This window comes from Pseudophryne corroboree, chromosome 5 (genome assembly GCF_028390025.1).
Source record: "Pseudophryne corroboree isolate aPseCor3 chromosome 5, aPseCor3.hap2, whole genome shotgun sequence".
NCBI lineage: Eukaryota > Metazoa > Chordata > Amphibia > Anura > Myobatrachidae > Pseudophryne > Pseudophryne corroboree.
In genome coordinates this window covers 203,074,351-203,097,682 of record NC_086448.1, presented here as the reverse complement: position 1 = coordinate 203,097,682, position 23,332 = coordinate 203,074,351, and the positions used below count along the sequence as shown (strand labels likewise).

The window sequence follows — 23,332 nt, the reverse complement described above, 5'->3', positions numbered from 1 at the left end:
GCACTCTCATTGGTGAGTTGACAATTGGTGTCCAATTACTACCATACCCCATCGAAAGAGCCCGATCTCGCCCGATCTTGGAAGCAAAACGGTGGTGGGCTGGGTCAGTACCTGTGAGGGGGACCCCCAGAGAATACCCGGTGTTGTAATTTGTGACCCATCTCGACCGCAAACCAACAGCAGGATCACCACATTCTCTCTCTCCTCTGTTTTTCCAATTTTTCTCCACTCCTTCCCCTCTCATTCCTTTCCTTTCCCTCCCTCCTCCTTTCGACCCTTCTCCGGATCCTACTTTGTACAAATTTACAATATCCCAATCTCTAGGATATCATAAAAGCTTGGTATATACAATCTCCAAGCATCATACACAAACACCGTCTCACTCTACACACATGTAGCTCACCTGAGTTATATATGTGTGACACCGGTCCGCTCACTAATTCCTTGACCCTTCAAGGTCCCATTAAAACAAGCCTAGCTTGTGCTGGTTGGAGAGGGTCGGGTGTAGAATCCTAGTGTCTACATCTCCCTAATAGTCAATACTGATAGACTAACCAGAACATTTACAATTTTTCCAATAATTTTAGAAAAACCTATGTAAACCAAAATATATATAAAAAAACTAAACAATGGCCCTCAGTTTTTGGTGTTTGTAACAAACGGTGGTGGAATATGAGAGTGTGGATTTATTTTAAATGAATATCTAATAAAAATGAATTTTATACTTAGCTAGAATACTACATAACTAACAAGAGTGCACCCACACAAGAGTCTTCTGCAATTTTCCTTTTCTACATATACTCCCTGACTCTGGGTGCACCACCAGGCAGAATTAATTAAGAGGGATATTCTCCCCTGTATACTTACAAAATCTCTGGTATAACAATTGAACCTGACTAGTGCGGAATCAAACCTTTTGTCTTTTCTGCTGCCAGTTTTGCTGGCAGACAGGGCTATTCTACAGGAAGCCATCCAAAAGTTGGTAGATTCACAGGTCATTGTACCAGTTCCACCTCACCTGCAAAACCAAAGGTTACTATTCAAATCTTTTCGTGGGACCGAAACCAGATGGTTCGGTCAGGCCCATTTTGAACTTGAAATCACTAAACCCCTTTCTGAGGGAGTTCAAGTTCAAAATGGAATCTCTGAGGGCGGTGATATCAAGTCTGGAGGAGGGGTAATTCCTGGTATCCCTGGATATCAAGGATGCAAACCTCCACATTCCGATTTGGCTGCCGCATCAGGCTTTTCTCCGATTTGCACTGTTAGTCATTTTCAGTTCCAGGCTCTGACATTCGGCCTCTCCACGACACCGAGGGTGTTCACCAAGGTGATGGCGGAGATGATGGTTCTCCTCCGCAGACAAGGGGTGAATATAATCCCGTATGTGGACGATCTGCTAATAAAGGCATCGTCCAAGGAGAAGCTGTTACAGTCCATTGTTCTCACGACTCATCTGCTCGGGGAACACGGTTGAATCCTGAATCTTCCGAAATCACATTTGGAGCCGACCAGGAGGTTGTCTTTTCTGGGAATGATCCTCGACACGAAAGTGCAGAGGGTGTTTCTTCCGGAGGATAAAGCGTTGGTGATACAAACAATGGTCCGGGATGTCCTGAAGCCAGCCCGGGTTTCTGTTCATCAGTGCATTCGCCTTCTGGGGAAGATGGTGGCCTCTTACGAGGCTCTGCAGTACGGGAGGTTTCATGCTCGGCCCTTCCAACTGTATCTCCTGGACAAGTGGTCGGGATCTCATCTATACATGCACCAGAGAATATGTCTGTCGCCAAAGGCCAGGATTTCACTCCTCTGGTGGCTACAATTACCTCCCCTTCTGGAGGGCCGCAGGTTCGTGATTCAGGACTGGATCCTTCTAACCACGGATGAAAGTCTCCGGGGCTGGGGCGCAGTCACTCAGGGGGAAACCTTACAAGGAAGGTGGTCAAGTCTGGAAGCCGGCCCACCAATAACCATTCTGGAACTAAAATCCGTCTACAATGGTCTTCTCCAAGCGGCCCATCTTCTGCGAGATCGAGCCATTCAAGTGTAGTCGGACAATGTAATGACAGTGGCTTACATAAACCGACAGGGCGGAACGAAGAGCAGAGCTGCAATGTCAGAGATAACAAGAATCATCCTCTGGGCAGAAAAACACGCATTGGCGCTGTCAGCAATCTTCATTCCGGGAGTTGACAACTGAGAAGCGGACTTCCTAAGCAGGCACGATCTCCATCCAGGGGAGTGGGGACTCCATCCGGAGGTGTTCACAGAGGTAACAGATCTTTGGGGTGTGCCTCAAATAGACATGATGGCTTCTCGTTTCAACAAGAAGCTTCGGCGGTATTGTTCCAGGTCAAGGGACCCGCAAGCCGTGGCGGTGGACGCCCTAGTGACTCGTGGGTATTCCAGTCGGTGTACGTGTTTACTCCACTTCCACTCATTCCAAGAGTTCTAAAACTCATAAGGATAACAAGAGTTCAGGCTATCCTCATTGCTCCGGACTGGCCAAGAAGGGCTTGGTACACGGATCTTCTGGATCTACTGCTAGAAGAGCTGCAGCAGGGGCCATTCACCTATCAAGTCTTACCGCGGCTACGTTTGATGGGTTGGAGGTTGAACGCCAGATATTAGCTCGGAAGGGCATTCCGAACAAGGTTATTCCTACCGTGATACAGGCTAGGAAAGGAGTAACGTCTAAACATTACCATCGTAGAAGTTCCCTATGGTTGAGTTTCATCTGGGATGGTTTCTCCTCTTCCTGCAAGCAGGTGTGGATATGGGCCTGAAGTTGGGATCCGTAAAGGTCCAGATTTCCGCCCTATCCATTTTCTTCCAGAAACAGTTCGCTTCCCTCCCTGAGTTTCAGACTTTTCTGAAAGGGGTTCTGCACATCCAACCTCCCTTTGTGCCGCCTACGGCGCCCTGGGATCTTAACGTGGTGTTACTGTTCCTCCAATCGGATTGGTTCGAACCTCTACCGGAGGTTGAGGTCAAATTTCTCACGTGAAAGGCTGTCACTTTGTTGGCCTTAGCTTCTGCTAGATGTGTCAGAATTGGGGGCTTTGTCTTGTAAGAGCCCCTACTTGAGCTTCCATGAAGATAGAGCTGAGCTCTGGACACGTCAGCAGTTCCTTCCGAAGGTTGTGTCAGCGTTTCATATCAACCAACCTATTGTGGTGCCAGTGTCTACTGACTCCTCAATTTCATCAAAGTCCTTGGATGTTGTAAGGGCTCTGAAAATCTATGTGAAGAGGACTATTTGTCACAGAAAATCGGACTCTGTTTGTCCTGTATGTTCCCAAGAAACTTGGGTGTCCTGCTTCTTAGCAGACGATCTCTCGCTGGATCAGGTTCACTATCCAGCATGCGTATACTACGTCAGGATTGCCGTGTCCTACATCTGTTAAGGCCCACTCTACTCGTAAGGTGTGTTCTTCATGGGCGGCTGCCCGGAGTTTCTCGGCTTTACAGCTTTGCTGAGCGGCTACTTGGTCGGGGTCGAACACTTTTGCAAATTTCTACAAGTTCGATACCATGGCCTCTGAGCACCTGTACTTCGGTCAATCAGTTCTGCAGGAGCCTCCGCGCTCTCCCTCCCGTTCTGGGAGCTTTGGTACACCCCCACGGTACTAATGTGGACCCCAGCATCCTCTAGGACGTAAGAGAAAATAGGATTTTAATTACCTACCGGTAAATCCTTTTCTCGTAGTCCGTAGAGAATGTTGGGCACCTGCCCAGTGCTATGTGATCCTGCAGTGGTTACTTTGTTCAGTACTGCTTAGTTCTTGGTTTAGTACTGTTTTTCTTACTTGGTTAAGTAATATTGTTCAGCCGTTGCTGATTTTTCAAGCTAGTTAGCTTGTTTTGCCTTGTATGTGTGAGCTGGTGTGAATCTCGCCACTATCTGTGTAAAATCCTTCTCTCAAAGTTGTCCGTCTCCTTGGGCACCATTTCTATACTGAGTCTGATAGGAGGGGCATAGAGGGAAGAGCCAGCCCACACTCTCAAACTCTTAAAGTGCCAGTGGCTCCTAGTGGACCCGTCTATACCCCCATGGTACTAATGTGGACCCCAGCATCATCTACGGACTATGAGAAAAGGATTTACCGGTAGGTAATTAAAATCTTATTATTTTTAGAGGTAGATAAAAGCCAAAATGAACATTTGTACAGTCAAAGAACATATAACTGCTTCAAACAGTAGGTAGTCATAAAGAATAAAAAAAATATCTGGCAATACTAGTAACCATACAACTAATACATATATAATAGTATCAGCAAATCCAAAGATTAGTGAGTATCGTCATACTACCAAATTGTCTGTGCTTTATTTTTTTCACTTGAAATACAATAAACAAAAACATCTGAAAAAAGCAAGAGTAGGTAAAGTACGAAAACGAGGATAGAAATGGGAAAAAAAGGGGATGGGGAACACCAGGCAGCGTGTCCACGAAAGCACTATAATCATATGGTAAAAAGGAGCAAATACATAGACAAGTAGACTCTGGGCTATTAACAATCAATAAGAAATTCCTAATAATTGAAATAAAATGCAATCAAGTCAAGGTATACTGGTATTAGAATACCAACGAGTCCATACCTCTTGAAATTTAGGGATTTTATCATGGAGGAGGGCAGTGAAATTTTCCATAGAAGCGGTTTACCAAACTCTATTGATTAAAGCAGCGATAGAAGGTGCGGCAGACCGCTTCCAGTCAGTAGCAATAAGACGTTTAGCAGCTGACTTGATGTTTTTTAGAGCCATCGAAACCATCCTCTCCCTCTTTTTTTAAAAACCCAAATAAAAGCTAGCAACATTCTTCTTTGCATACAAAGGCAAGGTAGCAGGTGCACAATTCAAAAACTACTAATTTATTAATAATAATCACTGCAAAATATATTTTTTCTCTTTAGTGTTGCCATGGGGTAACGCAAGTGCTTCGTTCTGGGGTGTCCTGCGCCCTTGATTTGGTTCCCCCAAAATGTTAGGGACTAGCCCGACTAATGAGGTTGCCTGGATGCGGTGGGCAAGCCGTTACTTATGGCCATAACTATGCGAAGTACCTCGCTCAAAATGCAAAATTTTATTGCAATGATTATTAATAAATTGGTAGTGTTTGAATTGTGCACCTGCAACTTTGTCTTTGTATGCAGTACTGAAAGGTCTCCGCAGGGTCGCTCCTCTCATTACTGGTGTGCACCTCAGGACCCCTCCCCAGCATTCTGCTTTGACTAGCTAATATAGTGGGATAAAAGGAGCTTGTTCTGATGAAACCAAAACACACTGCCCATCATATTAATAGGTAATGTGTCATCTCTACAGTTTGGAGGCAGCCATTTTGTGGCTGAATCAGTATTCATGAAAATGCAGTCTATGGGCGGGATTCAAATCTTTTATCGCCCCCGATCTCCCGTCTAAAGTGATGGGAGATCGCGGGGCGATATTCTAATGACCCCCATTTTCGCGCTGATCGCGCCCATAAGAGCCGGGTTTAGCCGCGTAAAGCAGCTAAACCCGACTAAAGACATGGGCACGATCATGAAAAGTCCCGTTTGGGCACCCAAACGGGTCAATTTTGATGCATTTCTGCTCGCTACCACTGGGGGTGGCGAGCTGAAATGCTGATATCGCGACCATCGGCAGTAACATTTGAATACTGCCGGCGGGCGCGATGGGGGCGTGAGGGGGCAGAAAAGATTTGAATCCCGCCCTATGTGTTTATTTAGACACAGTGAGGTGACTGGCATAAGGCACAAAATGTCTGCCTTCACCGTGTGTAATTTATGGGTACACATTATGCTAGCAGAGTAATGTTGGTATGGCGTAAAATGTATATTATAATCAATGACTGTCGTTCAAAGGAAAATGAAAAACCTGTTTTATTGCCCATTATTTTTCATTTATGAGCATATTATGCTCTATCAAACGTTTCTCAAATCTGACATTGAAAGCTACAGAGAATTTCTTTCCATCATAAAAACAGTTGCGTGGAGTAAGTACGGTTTGCTGTATAATTCTCCTTCATCTGTACAATGTGTCCTTGGCGCGGGCTGTGTTTTTGTGGACAAACGACTGGCCTGACTTTAATCTCCATGTTATGTAGGCCTGACAAAGTACAGAAACCTTTGTCATCCTCCAATGGTTACCAGTGGTCTCTTGAATGTTGCAATGTGCTTTCCTTTCCAAGCTGAGTAATTGCATTGTCACTGCGAGAGGGAAAGAGTGCTTTTTATAGGGATATTTGGGGAATCGCAGAAATGAATCATAGGGTTACTCAAAGTAAATGTGGTTATTTCCTTGTTGTGTGGCCAAATTGAATGTTCATTGAGTTTCCTGAGTTTCCTCCTTCATTCCACCCGTAATTATTGAAGACAGTTTTAAATGCTCCACATTGGGTTCTCTTATGATGTCATGTAACACATAAAGTGCTGTGGAGACACACATCGGCAGTCTGCAGCAAAGACTGAGGCCCCTACTGCTTTTGTTTTAAAAGTTGTTCTCTTTCCAAGTTTTTTTCTTTTTCTTTTCTTTATCATCCTGGATGGCTGTTTTCAGTAGTGTCCTACTCTGGAAGCAGGGGCGTAAGTTCATACCAAACACCTGGAGGTGAAATAAACTATAGTGCTCCCCCCCCCCCCCCTAAATTTCACCAACAACACCCCAGCAGTCAGGGGGTTAAGAGTCTCATGGGCCTGGGGTAGAAAATAATAAAAATAAAAATCAAAAGTGGAGGAGCTGTGACCAGTGCATGACCTGTGCCATGTAGGTGTGTAATGGTTATTGAGGCATACACCCCCTAAATAAACTTTGTGACGCATGTATTGTTCAGGCTGTAGCTGTAGTGGTTAGCCACCATAATACAGTACATTGTACCATAGCGGTCACCTGAGATCTTCCTAAATGAAACCTGGGCCAAAGTTTAGCACAGAACGTTAGATCAGATAACCTGTAAACCTATGGATAACTACAGCTGTCACACACACACACACACACACACACACACACACACACACACACACACACACACACACACACACGCACACGCATTAACACATACGCATTAACACACACGCACGCATTAACACACACAGCCACATGTATAAACACACAAATGCATACATACACATATGCACATACTTATCCAATGTCCCTAACACTGGACTATGGAACTAATGTTCTGTTACTGTCTTACTTCGTGCCTGATCCGGGTGTGTGCCCTCCTGTGCTATACTACTACAGCCTGCACTTTGTCACCTGCCCACCATTCTCCCCCGTCAGTCGCCTCTAACAGTTTCACCAGCTGTTCCCCACACTGCAGCCACCACTGCTGCTTCTCACCTATAGTGGCTATGAACGTGGAGTTGAAGATGCCATCTTCTGAGAACCTAAACAGCATGAGCGGCAGTGGGCAGCAGGGCTGTCAGGAGACTGCACACCATCCAACACTGCCGGCAAACCCCGCCTCCCCGGTATTCAACGCTGTGCAGCACTGCTCATACACTGCTAGTGACTGGCACATAGTGACTGGAGTGCATCAGAGGTAATGGAAAAGGTCAGGGTGCCCCCTTCAGAACTGGTGCCCGGAGGCTAGTGACTCCATTATCTCCGATACTTCCTCCACTGTCTAGACACTTTGTCCAGGCTGTCACTGCGTCACTTAGGTCAGGATGTGCTTACCTGGTTCTCACTTCCCTTCATGGTTATTTGAGAATGGCGTCCAATACAAAGGACGTTTAAGTTCCAGATGTAGAGGCCAAATGCAGAGGACATTCGTGTGTCCCACTTTTCCCAGTAGTGTCCTCCTTTTATAAAACCTGTCTTTGCTTCGCTCTGCTCATATCTCTGTTATTCAGATTTCTAAAGCAACCAAATTAACAGGGTTATTGGAGTTATGTTTATCTATTTTACTTTGTTCAATCCCAATAAGGGAGTAGAGGGCAATGTATGGCCTAAAATACTTTAGATATCATGGGTGTCCTGGTCCATTTCTAATTCGTAGCCCTATAAATGTGTAGCTGCATGATCATGAGAGTAAGGGCTGATGGGTCACCTGTCCCATCCTGACCAATAGACATGCATTGAACTCCATTGACTGGAATGTTACCTGGGATATGTCAAGGAGGTATGGTATGTTTTCCCTTACTCTCTGTTGTCAGCGTTACTAAGGCCTGTGTTGTACAGTCACTGGCAGTGGGTATATTTTTATCAGTCCTCAGGGAGTTCAGTGCATCTGTAATAACATTTTATATTTGTAACAACTCAACCTTGCTATATATTCTGCTTTTAAGACTTAGGCCAGGTACACATCAGTGCAGTGCGCTCCCGGCCTGTTTTGCTGGACAACATATCGTACCGTACGTACACGATGCAGTAGTTTGATGGCAGCATGGCATTATACAGGATAGCTTCTGACTGACCGTGCAGCGCAGCAAGCCAGAAGATATTGCTAGTGACCTGCAGGAGTGTGCAATTGAGGGTACACACTGACTGATCTGCACAATTTGTCATTCCAATTAGCCTGGGAATAACAAATCGTGCCAATGTCGTTCTGGTGTGTACCCGGCCTAAAGCCTGAGTCGCAGGTACATACGCAAGTGCTAGTGTGCGCATGCCAGCTGTGTATTTCCTTATGATGGACTCGGCAACCCCTGCAACGGCCCATGTATCCCATTGCACACTGGTTGGATGTGTGCAGTAAGATCTTACTAGATTTTTTGCACATGCACGGTAGCATATTATCACCAAACTGCAAAAACATGGGTACTGCATTCACCTCTGAATAGGGCCCTCAGATCCTGGCATCCATTTCTCCCCTTTGCCTTGTTAAGCTGGGTACACACTAGAGGTACCGGACGTCAGATCTGCCATCAATCTGACATAGCGGCTGATAAAGGTAAGCATATACACTTACCGATCAGTCGCTCCATGTTAGTCCTCATATCATGGCTGGGCGGGCACTTCTATTTGACACCTGGCTGTGATGTCAGTACCTGCAGCAAGTGTATGGGTGGTTGGCAGACCACCCGTACACCCAGCCAGATGCGCTGATATATCTTCAGGTTATATCTGGCATCAACTGTGCGGCATGGCTGATAGGTCTGCATACAGCATCATTCACTGACATATCTGGTGTATAAAGTATAAACCCTTTGACCTGCTCCATCAAACGGCCAATATGTCACCCAGTGTATACCCAGCTTAACTGATACACTGAGATGGCAGCAGCAGCAATGGCAGTTGAAGTCACTGGGTACAGCAATTGCACTGAGCTGGCAGACAGGAGTCCTAGGGGTAATGACCTTTCCTCAGCTTCACTTTGCCATTTGCCACAGTCATCACCAACTATGGGGTATATGCAATTAGCAGCGAATCGCGGCAAATTATCGCCGTTTTTTAATTCGACACAATTCGACAGGTGAATTCCGGCAGGTGGCTGCCGGAATTCACCATATTCAATGAAAAACGGATTCGACAGTCCCGCGGGCGAAAAACGGCCGATTTGCCGGATTTTGCCGCGATTTTAAAAAATGGGGAAAAACGGGGAAAAAAACGAAAAAAAAAAAATGGCGTGGGGTCCTCCCTCCAAAGCATAACCAGCCTCGGGCTCTTCGAGCTGGTCCTGGTTCTAAAAATGCGGGGACAAAATTGACATGGGATCCCCCGTATTTTTAAAACCAGCACCGGGCTCTGCGCCTGATGCTGGTGCAAAAAATACGGGGGACAAAAAGAGTAGGTGTCCCCCGTATTTTAAACACCAGCATCGGGCTCCACTAGCTGGACAGATAATGCCACAGCCGGGGGTCACTTTTATACAGTGCCTTGTGGCCGTGGCATTAAATATCCAACTAGTCACCCCTGGCCGGGGTACCCTGGGGGAGTGGGGACCCCTTCAATCAAGGGGTCCCCCCCCAGCCACCCAAGGGCCATGGGTGAAGCCCGAGGCTGTCCCCCCCATCCAAGGGCTGCGGATGGGAGGCTGATAGCCTTGAGGAAAATGACCAGAATATTGTTTTTTCCAGTAGTACTACAAGTCCCAGCAAACCTCCCCCGCAAGCTGGTACTTGGAGAACCACAAGTACCAGCATGCGGGAGAAAAACGGGCCCGCTGGTACCTGTAGTACTACTGGAAAAAAAATACCCAAATAAAAACAGGAGACACACACCTTGACAAGTACAACTTTATTACACACTGCCGACACACACATACTTACCTATGTTGACACGCCAACTGCCACAGTCTCCGACGATCCGAGGGTACCTGTGAAAAAAATTATACTCACCTGCCAGTGTCCAGAGATAAATCCACGTCCAGAGATAAAATCCTCGTACTTGGCAAAATAAAAACACGCACACCCGTACCAGCGGACTGAAAGGGGTCCCATGTTGACACATGGGACCCCTTTCCCCGAATGTGCCGGGACCCCACGTGACTCCTGTCACTGAGGTCCCTTCAGCCAATCAGGAAGCGCTACTACGTGGCCTCACCGCTAGCCGCAAAGTTCCCACCATTGAATATAATGGAGAGGCTTTGCGATGCGCTGACAGCTCAGACGTGCACAGAGCCAATCAGCAGAGTGCAAGGACGTTGCACTCGCTGATTGGCTGAAGAGACCTTTCAGTGACAGCTGTCACGGAGAGGTCTCTCTGCATTCGGGGAAAGGGGTCCCATGTGTTAACATGGGGCCCCTTTCAGTCCGTGTGGTACGGGTGTCCGGTTTGTTTTTTTGACAAGTTCGTGGATTTTACAAAAAGAGAAGAAAAAAAATCACAAATCGGTAAACGATTGTGATGACGCGGCGCTGTACTAATTCAGTTACTTATACAATAATTGTTTCTGCAGCTGAGTATAAACAACTTGCCAAGTTGTAACAATTAAGAGCTGGTAAAAAGGGAGAGATAAACTCTGCGCTTGAAACAATGTATCTAAAGGAAATGTGAAGTCTGACACAGAAGATTGACTCAGTACACTTGGAACATAATAAAAAGCAACTTTATATATTGTCTATTGAAACAAAGAATGTGGCAGTTTGTAGAGATAAATGTATAAAAATAAAAAAATTTTTTTGACAATTTACTCACATGTACTGTCTAGATATAAACATACAGCATACAATAAATTTGTTAAAATAACATTTTCAAATGGTGATAATAAAAAATCCGAAAATCACAGACACTGGCGTCCCAGTGTATTAATTGGGATTAAAGATTCTCGCAGTAGTAATTAATAGTTCCACAGTCTCAGAAAGAGATATCACTTTACGGAGAATGTTACAAATTATATTTAAAGCTCCCGTGCTGGTTCCTGCATTAGTGTGCAAACAGGGTCCTTTTGAATGAATTAAATGCACGTGGAGATGATTGTGATATTTCTCAAACAGGTGTTAATTGGCTTGGATAAGAAGCAGCATTCATATAGTTAAAGCCGCCGTGATTGAAACTTCTGGAAACGGGTGTTAGGCCCCACAGCGAGGGTCACATAGAACTCACCCGACCAGTGTCTCTGAATCCGTGCGGCAGTGAAGAATCCAACGTGCGGCTATCACGGATGGGTTGAGCTGCTGGCTGCGGGCCGACCAGTTCTCTGAAGCCGTGCGGCTGTCACGGATGAATTGAGCTGCAAGCTACGGGCCGACCAGTGTCTCTAAAGCCGTGCGGCACTGAAGAATCCAAGAGTCCAACGTGCGGCAGTGAGCTGCGACCAGGGCTGTCGCGTATGAGCTGAGCTGCAGACTGCGGGCTGCGCGCTGTGTCCACACAGCAGGTATCACCAAATGAAATGAATGATGTAACAGAAAGTGGGCGTCAACGCGTTTCGTCTCCTAGCAACGGAGACTTCCTCAAGACAGATATCTCCCCTCCTCCTAGTCACGAATATATACCTGTCTAATAACTTTCATTTCAATCAGTTGTGTTTTAATTGCTAATTAATACCATTTTCTATAATTAATATCTAAAATAAACACACTAACAAAAACCATATGAAATAATATAAACTAATATGAATATACTGCAGTCTTTATAAAATATACCAAATGTGTACTGAGTCAAACGTTTATAATATGATAAGATGGGAGCTTAATAATTTGATTGGAAACAATTTAGGCATAATATCAAAGTCGTCTGGGTTTATATTCTACCTAGTATCCTTCCTGAGTCTCTAAGTAGTAAAACCTGCACATGATGTCTAGCTACCTGTTATATATCGATATATGCTTAGTACATAATTATGAATAAACCTACATCGGCCAATTATTTTGTTATAATGAACCAAACTAAACATAAATATAAAAGATAATTACTATAAGACATACATATTCAACGCAAAATGGTTTCTGGTACCAAAACCAATTGAAATTTAAAGGTATAATGATTTTGAGGTTCTCTCTGAATTGCTCTCAGGACCATATATAGATAAATATGTCAATGTTGAAAATGAACAAAATTTAAACAACCATACAGTTGATATTAATGTAAAATAAACAATACATGAAAAATAAATAGATAATACATATATAATAAAAATATATATATTAATAAATAAATAATAAATAAATAATAAATAATAAAAAAATATATATAAATAAATAATAGTGAATGAAAATTGATACATGAGAATAAAAATTTATTTTTAATATGATGAAAAATAGAGTGGAAGATGGATCTAAGTAAATAACTCTTTTAGGCTACCTATACTGTAATTCTTCGATGGAACAAGCTAATCTAATAAGATTATCATATGAATGTGCATAATTTAATCCATTTATTTGGATTAAGCAAGGTAGATCTCTAAACTATTAAAACTAGCAGGTGGCCTATAGATTTAGTCTAAACATGAATAATCTAGAGCAGGCATGTCCAAACTGCGGCCCTCCAGCTGTTGTGAAACTACATATCCCAGCATGCCCTGACACAGTTTTGCTGTCAGAGAATGCTAAAGCTGTGTCAGGGCATGCTGGGATGTGTAGTTTCTCAACAGCTGGAGGGCCGCAGTTTGGACATGCCTGATCTAGAGCTTCATTAAGACCATTTGGATAGAGAGAATCTAATTTAAAAATCCATGATGATTCTCCCAGACAAAGTTTACGGAATCTGTCACCTCTATTGTTGGGCTAGAACAATTTGCCAGCACAAAAAGGGGAGGTGACAGATTCCGTAAACTTTGTCTGGGAGAATCATCATAGATTTTTAAATTAGATTCTCTCTATCCAAATGGTCTTACTGAAGCTCTAGATTATTCATGTTTAGACTAAATCTATAGGCCACCTGCTAGTTTTAATAGTTTAGAGATCTACCTTGCTTAATCCAAATAAATGGATTAAATTATGCACATTCATATGATAATCTTATTAGATTAGCTTGTTCCATCGAAGAATTACAGTATAGGTAGCCTAAAAGAGTTATTTACTTAGATCCATCTTCCACTCTATTTTTCATCATATTAAAAATAAATTTTTATTCTCATGTATCAATTTTCATTCACTATTTATTATTTATTTATATATATTTTTTTATTATTTATTATTTATTTATTATTTATTTATTAATATATATATATTTATTATATATGTATTATCTATTTATTTTTCATGTATTGTTTATTTTACATTAATATCAACTGTATGGTTGTTTAAATTTTGTTCATTTTCAACATTGACATATTTATCTATATATGGTCCTGAGAGCAATTCAGAGAGAACCTCAAAATCATTATACCTTTAAATTTCAATTGGTTTTGGTACCAGAAACCATTTTGCGTTGAATATGTATGTCTTATAGTAATTATCTTTTATATTTATGTTTAGTTTGGTTCATTATAACAAAATAATTGGCCGATGTAGGTTTATTCATAATTATGTACTAAGCATATATCGATATATAACAGGTAGCTAGACATCATGTGCAGGTTTTACTACTTAGAGACTCAGGAAGGATACTAGGTAGAATATAAACCCAGACGACTTTGATATTATGCCTAAATTGTTTCCAATCAAATTATTAAGCTCCCATCTTATCATATTATAAACGTTTGACTCAGTACACATTTGGTATATTTTATAAAGACTGCAGTATATTCATATTAGTTTATATTATTTTATATGGTTTTTGTTAGTGTGTTTATTTTAGATATTAATTATAGAAAATGGTATTAATTAGCAATTAAAACACAACTGATTGAAATGAAAGTTATTAGACAGGTATATATTCGTGACTAAGAGGAGGGGAGATATCTGTCTTGAGGAAGTCTCCGTTGCTAGGAGACGAAACGCGTTGACGCCCACTTTCTGTTACATCATTCATTTCATTTGGTGATACCTGCTGTGTGGACACAGCGCGCAGCCCGCAGTCTGCAGCTCAGCTCATACGCGACAGCCCTGGTCGCAGCTCACTGCCGCACGTTGGACTCTTGGATTCTTCAGTGCCGCACGGCTTTAGAGACACTGGTCGGCCCGTAGCTTGCAGCTCAATTCATCCGTGACAGCCGCACGGCTTCAGAGAACTGGTCGGCCCGCAGCCAGCAGCTCTACCCATCCGTGATAGCCGCACGTTGGATTCTTCACTGCCGCACGGCTTCAGAGACACTGGTCGGGTGAGTTCTATGTGACCCTCGCTGTGGGGCCTAACACCCGTTTCCAGAAGTTTCAATCACGGCGGCTTTAACTATATGAATGCTGCTTCTTATCCAAGCCAATTAACACCTGTTTGAGAAATATCACAATCATCTCCACGTGCATTTAATTCATTCAAAAGGACCCTGTTTGCACACTAATGCAGGAACCAGCACGGGAGCTTTAAATATAATTTGTAACATTCTCCGTAAAGTGATATCTCTTTCTGAGACTGTGGAACTATTAATTACTACTGCGAGAATCTTTAATCCCAATTAATACACTGGGACGCCAGTGTCTGTGATTTTCGGATTTTTTATTATCACCATTTGAAAATGTTATTTTAACAAATTTATTGTATGCTGTATGTTTATATCTAGACAGTACATGTGAGTAAATTGTCAAAATTTTTTTTTTATTTTTATACATTTATCTCTACAAACTGCCACATTCTTTGTTTCAATAGACAATATATAAAGTTGCTTTTTATTATGTTCCAAGTGTACTGAGTCAATCTTCTGTGTCAGACTTCACATTTCCTTTAGATACATTGTTTCAAGCGCAGAGTTTATCTCTCCCTTTTTACAAGTTCGTGGATTTACCTCTGGACCATGGATGAGGTGAGTATATTTATCTTTTCTTTTCAGGTACCCCTGGATTCTACTTGGAGAAGAGGACCGATGTCGGCGTGTGAACATAGGTAAGTATGTGTGTGTCGACGTATGAAATAAAGTTTTACTTTCACGGTGTCTGTCTCCTGTTTTTATTTGGGTATTTTTTTTCCAGTAGAAGTACAGGTACCAGCGGGCCCGTTTTCTCCCGCATGCTGGTACTTGTGGTTCTCCAAGTACCAGCTTGCGAGGGAGGCTTGCTGGGACTTGTAGTTCTTCTGGAAAAAACAATATTCTGTCATTTTACTCAAGGCTATCAGCCTCCCATCCGCAGCCCATGGATGGGGGGGACAGCCTCGGGTTTCACCCCTGGCCCTTGGGTGGCTGGGGGGGGACACCCCTTGATTGAAGGGGTCCCCACTCCCCCAGGGTACCCCGGCCAGGGGTGACTAGTTGGATATTTAATGCCACGGCCGCAGGGCACTGTATAAAAGTGACCCCCGGCTGTGGCATTATCTGTCCAGCTAGTGGAGCCCGATGCTGGTGTAAAAAATACGGGGGACCCCCTACTCTTTTTGTCCCCCGTATTTTTTGCACCAGCACCAGGCGCAGAGCCCGGTGCTGGTTTTAAAAATACGGGGGATCCCCTGTCAATTTCCCCCCCGCATTTTTACAACCAGGACCAGCTCGAAGAGCCCGAGGCTGGTTATGCTTTGGAGGGGGGACCCCACGCCATTTTTTTTCTGAATTTTACCATTCCATCTAAAAAAAATAAAAAAAATATTATTTTTAAAAATAAATAAATAATACTTGTGCCTCCAAAAAAGACAAACCAAGTACCTAATCCCTTCTAATATAAATAGATATGCTATTATCAATAAAAAAAACACACAAAAAAACATGTTTTAAATTTTTTTTATTAGTTTCACCCACCAAAGTGTGGCGGATTGAAAATGACGAATTTACTGTCTAAAAGCACTGTTGTCGAATTTCCAAACTTCAATTGAATACACTTTGGTCGAATTGCAGCACTTGTATCATTGCAGAAAAGTCGAATTTGACAAAAGTCGAATTTCAAAAAGTCGAATTTTGAAAGTCCGTTTTTTGGACGGAAAGCACTGAATTGCATTGACGAATTATTTTTTTTGGCGAAAAATTCCCAAAATTCGACAATTTTGGGAATTCGACCGCAATTGCATATACCCCTATAAGTGATTGTATAACGGTAAGAAGATGCCAGATAGGGCACCAAACTGACCTGCACTGCAGCCATCTCTACCTGCTCACTTAGGCACTTTTACTGCGCTCTACTTTTGGGGTTCACTTACCATTATTGTTTTCCATAGAGAATGACGGTCACTAATGACCTTCATTGCACATATCACATAACTTATTATAAAAATATATGACATCCTATCAGGTTATGTAACTGTCAGGTTATATAAGTGCAATCACATTTTAATCCACAATCCACTATGAAGACATTAAACAGTCATTTTATCTATATCCCAATGTGATAGTGATGATAGTTTTATATTTAAACATTATTTTTACATATTTTGTACAACTAAGTGACAGTCACAGAGACCATTTTCCCAGATATAAACTACACTTACCGTACACTGTGTGATGTGCAGTCTGGCAGACATAAATAGTAACTGTACACAGTACACATTTGGACAGCTGCGCTGATATTAAATTATCAGAATTGTATTATTATATTACAAAGATTTTTGAAACGTATTAGCACAACACTGATAGTATTATAATCCATATTACAGCTGTGCAGTAATGTTTTTGCACAATAAAATATATAGAAGGCACCAAACTACATTGGGCGATGTGTATGAAACACTACACAGATTGTTCTCTTAGCTGGGTGCCAGTCATTGCTGCCTTGTTAAGCTGGCAAGAGCACAAAGTCCTCTTTAACGTCCACCTTTGGCACATAGAAGGAGGGAATGTCATGGGCACACAGGGACCTATGGCTAAATGGATCCAGCTCTTGCATCTTCAGCTGCCATTCCATCCTCTGCACTGCATTCAATGCTGCTGCTTTATGCTGTTGTCTCATTAACATGCAGGCCTTCATTGTGCCGTACTTATCATCCACTTCTTGCAGCCAGGCCTGGAACTGGCGGGCGTAGTCTCGATCTCTGATGGATTTCTCTTCCTCTATCTGAAGTTCCATAGGCATGTTATAAACCTCAGTATGGTGCAGGCGCTGAAAGGCAAAGCCTGATTGGCTACTGTCCTGGCCGCTCTGCAATGAACTCTGAGAATCTCCTGCTCACAAGACACTATGAGTCTGTCTTTTTCAATGCTGTGCTGCAGAAGAAGCTTCCTCCTTGCCGCTTCCTGTTGCCGGAATAATACTGTAAGTGGCTCCGGCAATGATGGAGGTGGCATAATCACTGGAATGTGAGGCACGCCTGGTGGTCTGCCATCCAATAAATAGGAGCCAGTGTAGGTCTTGTATTCATCCCAGCACTGTGTGGGGCATTAGGAGTGCAGAGCACAAGGTCTTCCTTTTCTCTTGGATCCTCTTTCGAATCTGCAAATAGTCTGAGTAGGGATTTGACCTGTCACTGCGAGAGGGCTCAATACTGGTGCTGCCAGTTACCTGGCGCTGAAACTGATTTAGCCTCTGCAGCTTTCTCTTATGTGGGTGCAGCATTTGAATCTCTTCATCCTCAGCAACTTTACTCTTTGCATGTGGTGGTGGTTTTGATACTGCAGGCTGCTCTGTGTTTGCCAAGGAAGAGTTTTGTTTTGTCTGTCTGGCGAACACCCGAGCCCTGTACCGAGTATTATGGTGATGCATCTCTGGTACTTTGGGTGGCCTTAGGACATCAACTTCAACAAAAGGGGTTGATTTCAGGGACCTCCACTTGTACAGCTGGTTCACCTTCACATCAACTGCCTTAATAGCAGTTACTTTTCAAAAATGCTGACATCAGAATAGCTATTCCTGATAGCCAATCACATGGTCAGCCTGGTCACAACTGTGTAATCCTAACTGGTTGCATATATATTTTTTTTTTATAAAGTTGATCACTGGTTTCTAATAAACATGACCAAAGTTCTAAACTTTCTTAGTAAGATAACTGTATATGAATACTAGTTAAGTCTCCCATAACTACATTTTTTGAATACGTATAATATAGTTAAACTTTACTTTCTGATGGTTCAGTGTGCACAAACTTAGTTTAATACAGAAATTTATTAAAAATATTAGGCTGTGTATAAGGTATATATTAAACATACATGAATTTAGCGTATATACACAAACTATGTTTCATGTACAAAATTATTCAAATTATTGTATAGAAATTACCTTCAGGCCCTGTGTGTATAAGGTGTATATGAAACATAAATGCAATTTGTGTTTTAAACTTGTGTCCCATTCCCATGATACCTCATTATGGTATGTAAACATTCCAAAATACGGAAAATTCCAATATCCAAATACTTGGTCCCAAGCATTTTGGATATGGGAGATTCAACCTGTAGTTGTATCATGCGTATATACAAATATTTTCCCAAGTATTTGTGCTGGGATAATATAGCAATATATGTTCCCAGGAGCGTCTGATGAAAGCAGTGTGCCCGTGTAAAAGAATAATGGGTAATTTTGTGTTTCTGTAACTTGGCGTGAGACCTCTCCTGAAGTTACCGGTAATGTGTCAACCTTTCTGGCAACTTCAGTTTGGGTACAGGGGCTCCACAAAACAAAGGGACAGCCTAGATCATTACTGAGTACTGCACACCCTACATCCAGGGTATGCCAGTGAATATACCATCACGTAACCGTGTATGCATGCGTTACTGTTCAATGAAGCTTGGTCACCCTTTTTATTTTTTAATAAGAGAGCAAAATGGATTTTTCAAGGGCTCCGAGGGTACAGCATTAGATTTTCTAATAGTGGAACTTACATACAAGAGGCCATAAAGAAATGTCTAAACCAGCAGACTCCCGAGTTTTTTGGGTAGTAGTTGGTTGAGTTGGTGGATCTTCTGTTTCCCGCCCACTTTCTGAAGAAATAATACCGTGATTCACAGGACTGCAGACAGGGAATGGGGCCAATTGTCATTTCTCTAACGTCCTAAGTGGATGCTGGGGACTCCGTAAGGACCATGGGGAATAGCGGCTCCGCAGGAGACTGGGCACATCTAAAGAAAGCTTTAGGACTATCTGGTGTGCACTGGCTCCTCCCCCTATGACCCTCCTCCAAGCCTCCGTTAGATCTCTGTGCCCGAACGAGAAGGGTGCACACTAGGGGCTCTCCTGAGCTTCTTAGTGAAAGTTTTAGTTTAGGTTTTTTATTTTCAGTGAGACCTGCTGGCAACAGGCTCACTGCATCGAGGGACTAAGGGGAGAAGAAGCGAACTCACCTGCGTGCAGAGTGGATTGGGCTTCTTAGGCTACTGGACATTAGCTCCAGAGGGACGATCACAGGCCCAGCTTGGATGGGTCCCAGAGCCGCGCCGCCGGCCCCCTTACAGAGCCAGAAGGCAGAAGAGGTCCGGAAAATCGGCGGCAGAAGACGTCCTGTCTTCAACAAGGTAGCGCACAGCACTGCAGCTGTGCGCCATTGCTCTCAGCACACTTCACACTCCGGTCACTGAGGGTGCAGGGCGCTGGGGGGGGGCGCCCTGAGACGCAATAATAAACACCTTGGATGGCAAAAAAAATGCATCACATATAGCTCCTGGGCTATATGGATGCATTTAACCCCTGCCAAAATACATAAAAAAACGGGAGATAAGGCCGCCGATAAGGGGGCGGAGCCTATCTCCTCAGCACACTGGCGCCATTTTCCCTCACAGCTCCGTTGGAGGGAAGCTCCCTGGCTCTCCCCTGCAGTCACTACACTACAGAAAGGGTTAAAAAAGAGAGGGGGGCACAAATTAGGCGCAATATTAACTATACAGCAGCTATAAGGGGAAAAACACTTATATAAGGTTATCCCTGTATATATATATAGCGCTCTGGTGTGTGCTGGCAAACTCTCCCTCTGTCTCCCCAAAGGGCTAGCGGGGTCCTGTCCTCTATCAGAGCATTCCCTGTGTGTGTGCTGTATGTCGGTACTTTTGTGTCGACATGTATGAGGAGAAAAATGATGTGGAGACGGAGCAGATTGCCTGTAATAGTGATGTCACCCCCTAGGGGGTCGACACCTGAGTGGATGAACTGTTGGAAGAAATTACGTGACAGTGTCAGCTCTGTATAAAAGACAGTGGTTGACATGAGACAGCCGGCTACTCAGCTTGTGCCTGTCCAGACGTCTCATAGGCCGTCAGGGGCTCTAAAGCGCCCGTTACCTCAGATGGCAGATATAGACGCCGACACGGATACTGACTCCAGTGTCGACGGTGAAGAGACAAATGTGACTTCCAGTAGGGCCACACGTTACATGATTGAGGCAATGAAAAATGTTTTACACATTTCTGATAATACGAGTACCACCAAAAAGGGGGTATTATGTTCGGTGAGGAAAAACTACCTGTAGTTTTCCTGAATCTGAGAAATTAAATGATGTGTGTGATGATGCGTGGGTTTCCCCCGATAACAACTGATAATTTCTAAAATGTTATTGGCATTATATCCTTTCCCGCCAGAGGTTAGGGTGCATTGGGAAACACCCCCTAGGGTGGATAAAGCGCTCACACGCTTGTAAGGGCACTATCCTCTCCTGAGATGGCCGCCCTTAAGGATCCTGCTGATAGAAAGCAGGAGGGTATCCTAAAATGTATTTACACACATACTGGTGTTATACTGCGACCAGCAATCGCCTCAGCCTGGATGTACAGTGCTGGGTTGGCGTGGTCGGATTCCCTGACTGAAAATATTGATACCCTAGATAGGGACAGTATATTTTTGCCTATAGAGCATTTGAAAGATGCATTTCTATATATGCGTGATGCACAGCGGAATATTTGCCGACTGGCATCAAGTCTAAGTGTGTTGTCCATTTCTACCAGTAGAGGGTTATGGACACGTCAGTGGTCAGGTGATGCGTATTCCAAACGACATTTGGAAGTATTGCCTTATTAAGGGGAGGAGTTATTTGGGGTCGGTCTTTCAGACCTGGTGGCCACGGCAACAGCTGGGAAATCCACGTTTGTACCCCAGGTCGCCTCTCAACATGAGAAGACGCCGTATTATCAGGCGCAGTCTTTTCGTGGATAAGCGGGCAAAAGGTTCCTCATTTCTGCCCCGTGACAGAGGGAGAGGAAAAAGGCTGCAGAAATCAGCCAGTTCCCAGGAACAGAAACCCTCTCCCGCCTCTGCCAAGCCCTCAGTATACGCTGGGGCTTTACAAGCAGAATCAGGCACGGTGGGGGGCCCGTCTCAATGAATTTCAGCGCGCAGTGGGCTCACTCGCAAGTAGACCCCTGGATCCTTCAGGTGATATCTCAGGGGTACAAATTAGAATTCGAGACGTCTCCCCCTCGCCGTTTCCTAAAGTCGGCTTTACCGATGTCTCCTTCTGACAGGGAGACAGTTTTGGAAGCCATTCACAAGCTGTATTCCCAGCAGGTGATCATCAAGATACCCCTCCTGCAACAGGGAACGGGGTATTCTTCTACACTGTTGTGGTACCGAAGCCGGACGGCTCGGTGAGACCGATTCTAAATCTAAAATCTTTGAACACTTACGTACAGAGGTTCAAATTCAAGATTGAGTCACTCAGAGCAGTGATTGCGAGCCTGGAAGAAGGGGACTACATGATGTCTCGGGACATCAAGGATGCTTACCTTCATGTCAAAATTTACCCTTCTCACCAAGGGTACCTCAGGTTTATGGTACAGAACTGTCACTATCAGTTCAGACGCTGCCGTATGGATGGTCCACGGCACCCCGGGTCTTTACCAAGGTAATGGCCGAAATGATGATATTCCTTCAAAGGAAGGGAATTTTAGTTATCCCTTACTTGGACAATTCCCTGATAAGGGTAAGATCCAGGGAACAGTTGGAGGTCGGTGTAGCACTATCTCAGGTAGTGTTGCTGCAGCACGGTTGGATTCTCAATATTCCAAAATCGCAGCTGGTTCCGACGACTTGTCTTCTGTTCCTAGGGATGATCCTGGACACAGTCCAGAAAAAGGTGTTTCTCCCGGAGGAGAAAGCCAGGGAGTTATCCGAGCTAGTCAGGAACCTCCTAAAACCGAGCCAAGTCTCAGTGCATCAATGCACAAGGGTTCTGGGTAAAATGGTGGCTTCCTACGAAGCAATCCCATTCGGCAGATTCCACGCAAGAACTTTCCAGTGGGACCTGCTGGACAAATGGTCCGGGTCGCATCTTTAGATGCATCAGCGGATAACCCTGTCACCAAGGACAAGGGTGTCCCTCCTGTGGTGGTTGCAGAGTGCTCATCTTCTAGAGGGCCGCAGATTCGGCATTCAGGACTGGGTCCTGGTAACCACGGATGCCAGCCTGCGAGGCTGGGGAACAGTCACACAGGGAAGGAATATCCAGGACTTATGGTCCAGCCTGGAGACATCACTTCACATAAATATCCTGAAGCTAAGGGACATTTACAATGCTCTAAGCTTAGCAAGACCTCTGCTTCAAGGTCAGCCGGTGTTGATCCAGTCGGACAACATCACGGCAGTCACCCACGTAAACAGACAGGGTGGCACAAGAAGCAGGAGGGCAATGGCAGAAGCTGCAAGGATTCTTCGCTGGGCGGAAAATCATGTGATAGCACTGTCAGCAGTATTCATTCCGGGAGTGGACAACTGGGAAGCAGACTTCCTCAGCACGACCTCCACCCGGGAGAGTGGGGACTTCACCCAGAAGTCTTCCACATGATTATAAACCGTTGGGAAAAACTCGACAGGTATTGCGCCAGGTCCAGGGACCCTCAGGCAATAGCTGTAGACGCTCTGGTAACACCGTGGGTGTACCAGTCAGGGTATGTGTTCCCTCCTCTGCCTCTCATACCCAAGGTACTGAGATTGATAAGATGGAGAGGAGTAAGCACTATATTCGTGGCTCCGGATTGGCCAAGAAGGACTTGGTAACCGGAACTTCAAGAGATGCTCACGGAGGATCCGTGGCCTCTACCTCTAAGAAGGGACTTGCTCCAGCAAGTACCCTGTCTGTT

At 44.1% G+C, this 23,332-nt stretch overlaps 1 protein-coding gene and 1 pseudogene across 4 annotated transcripts in view; both read left to right on the top strand.

The window, feature by feature from the left end:
• The window catches only part of MPP7 (MAGUK p55 scaffold protein 7), a 681,636-nt gene that overhangs the window by 201,665 nt on the left and 456,639 nt on the right, over positions 1-23,332 (top strand). The gene's annotated exons all lie outside the window — the stretch shown is intronic.
• On the top strand, positions 34-152 carry LOC134930546 (5S ribosomal RNA; annotated as a pseudogene).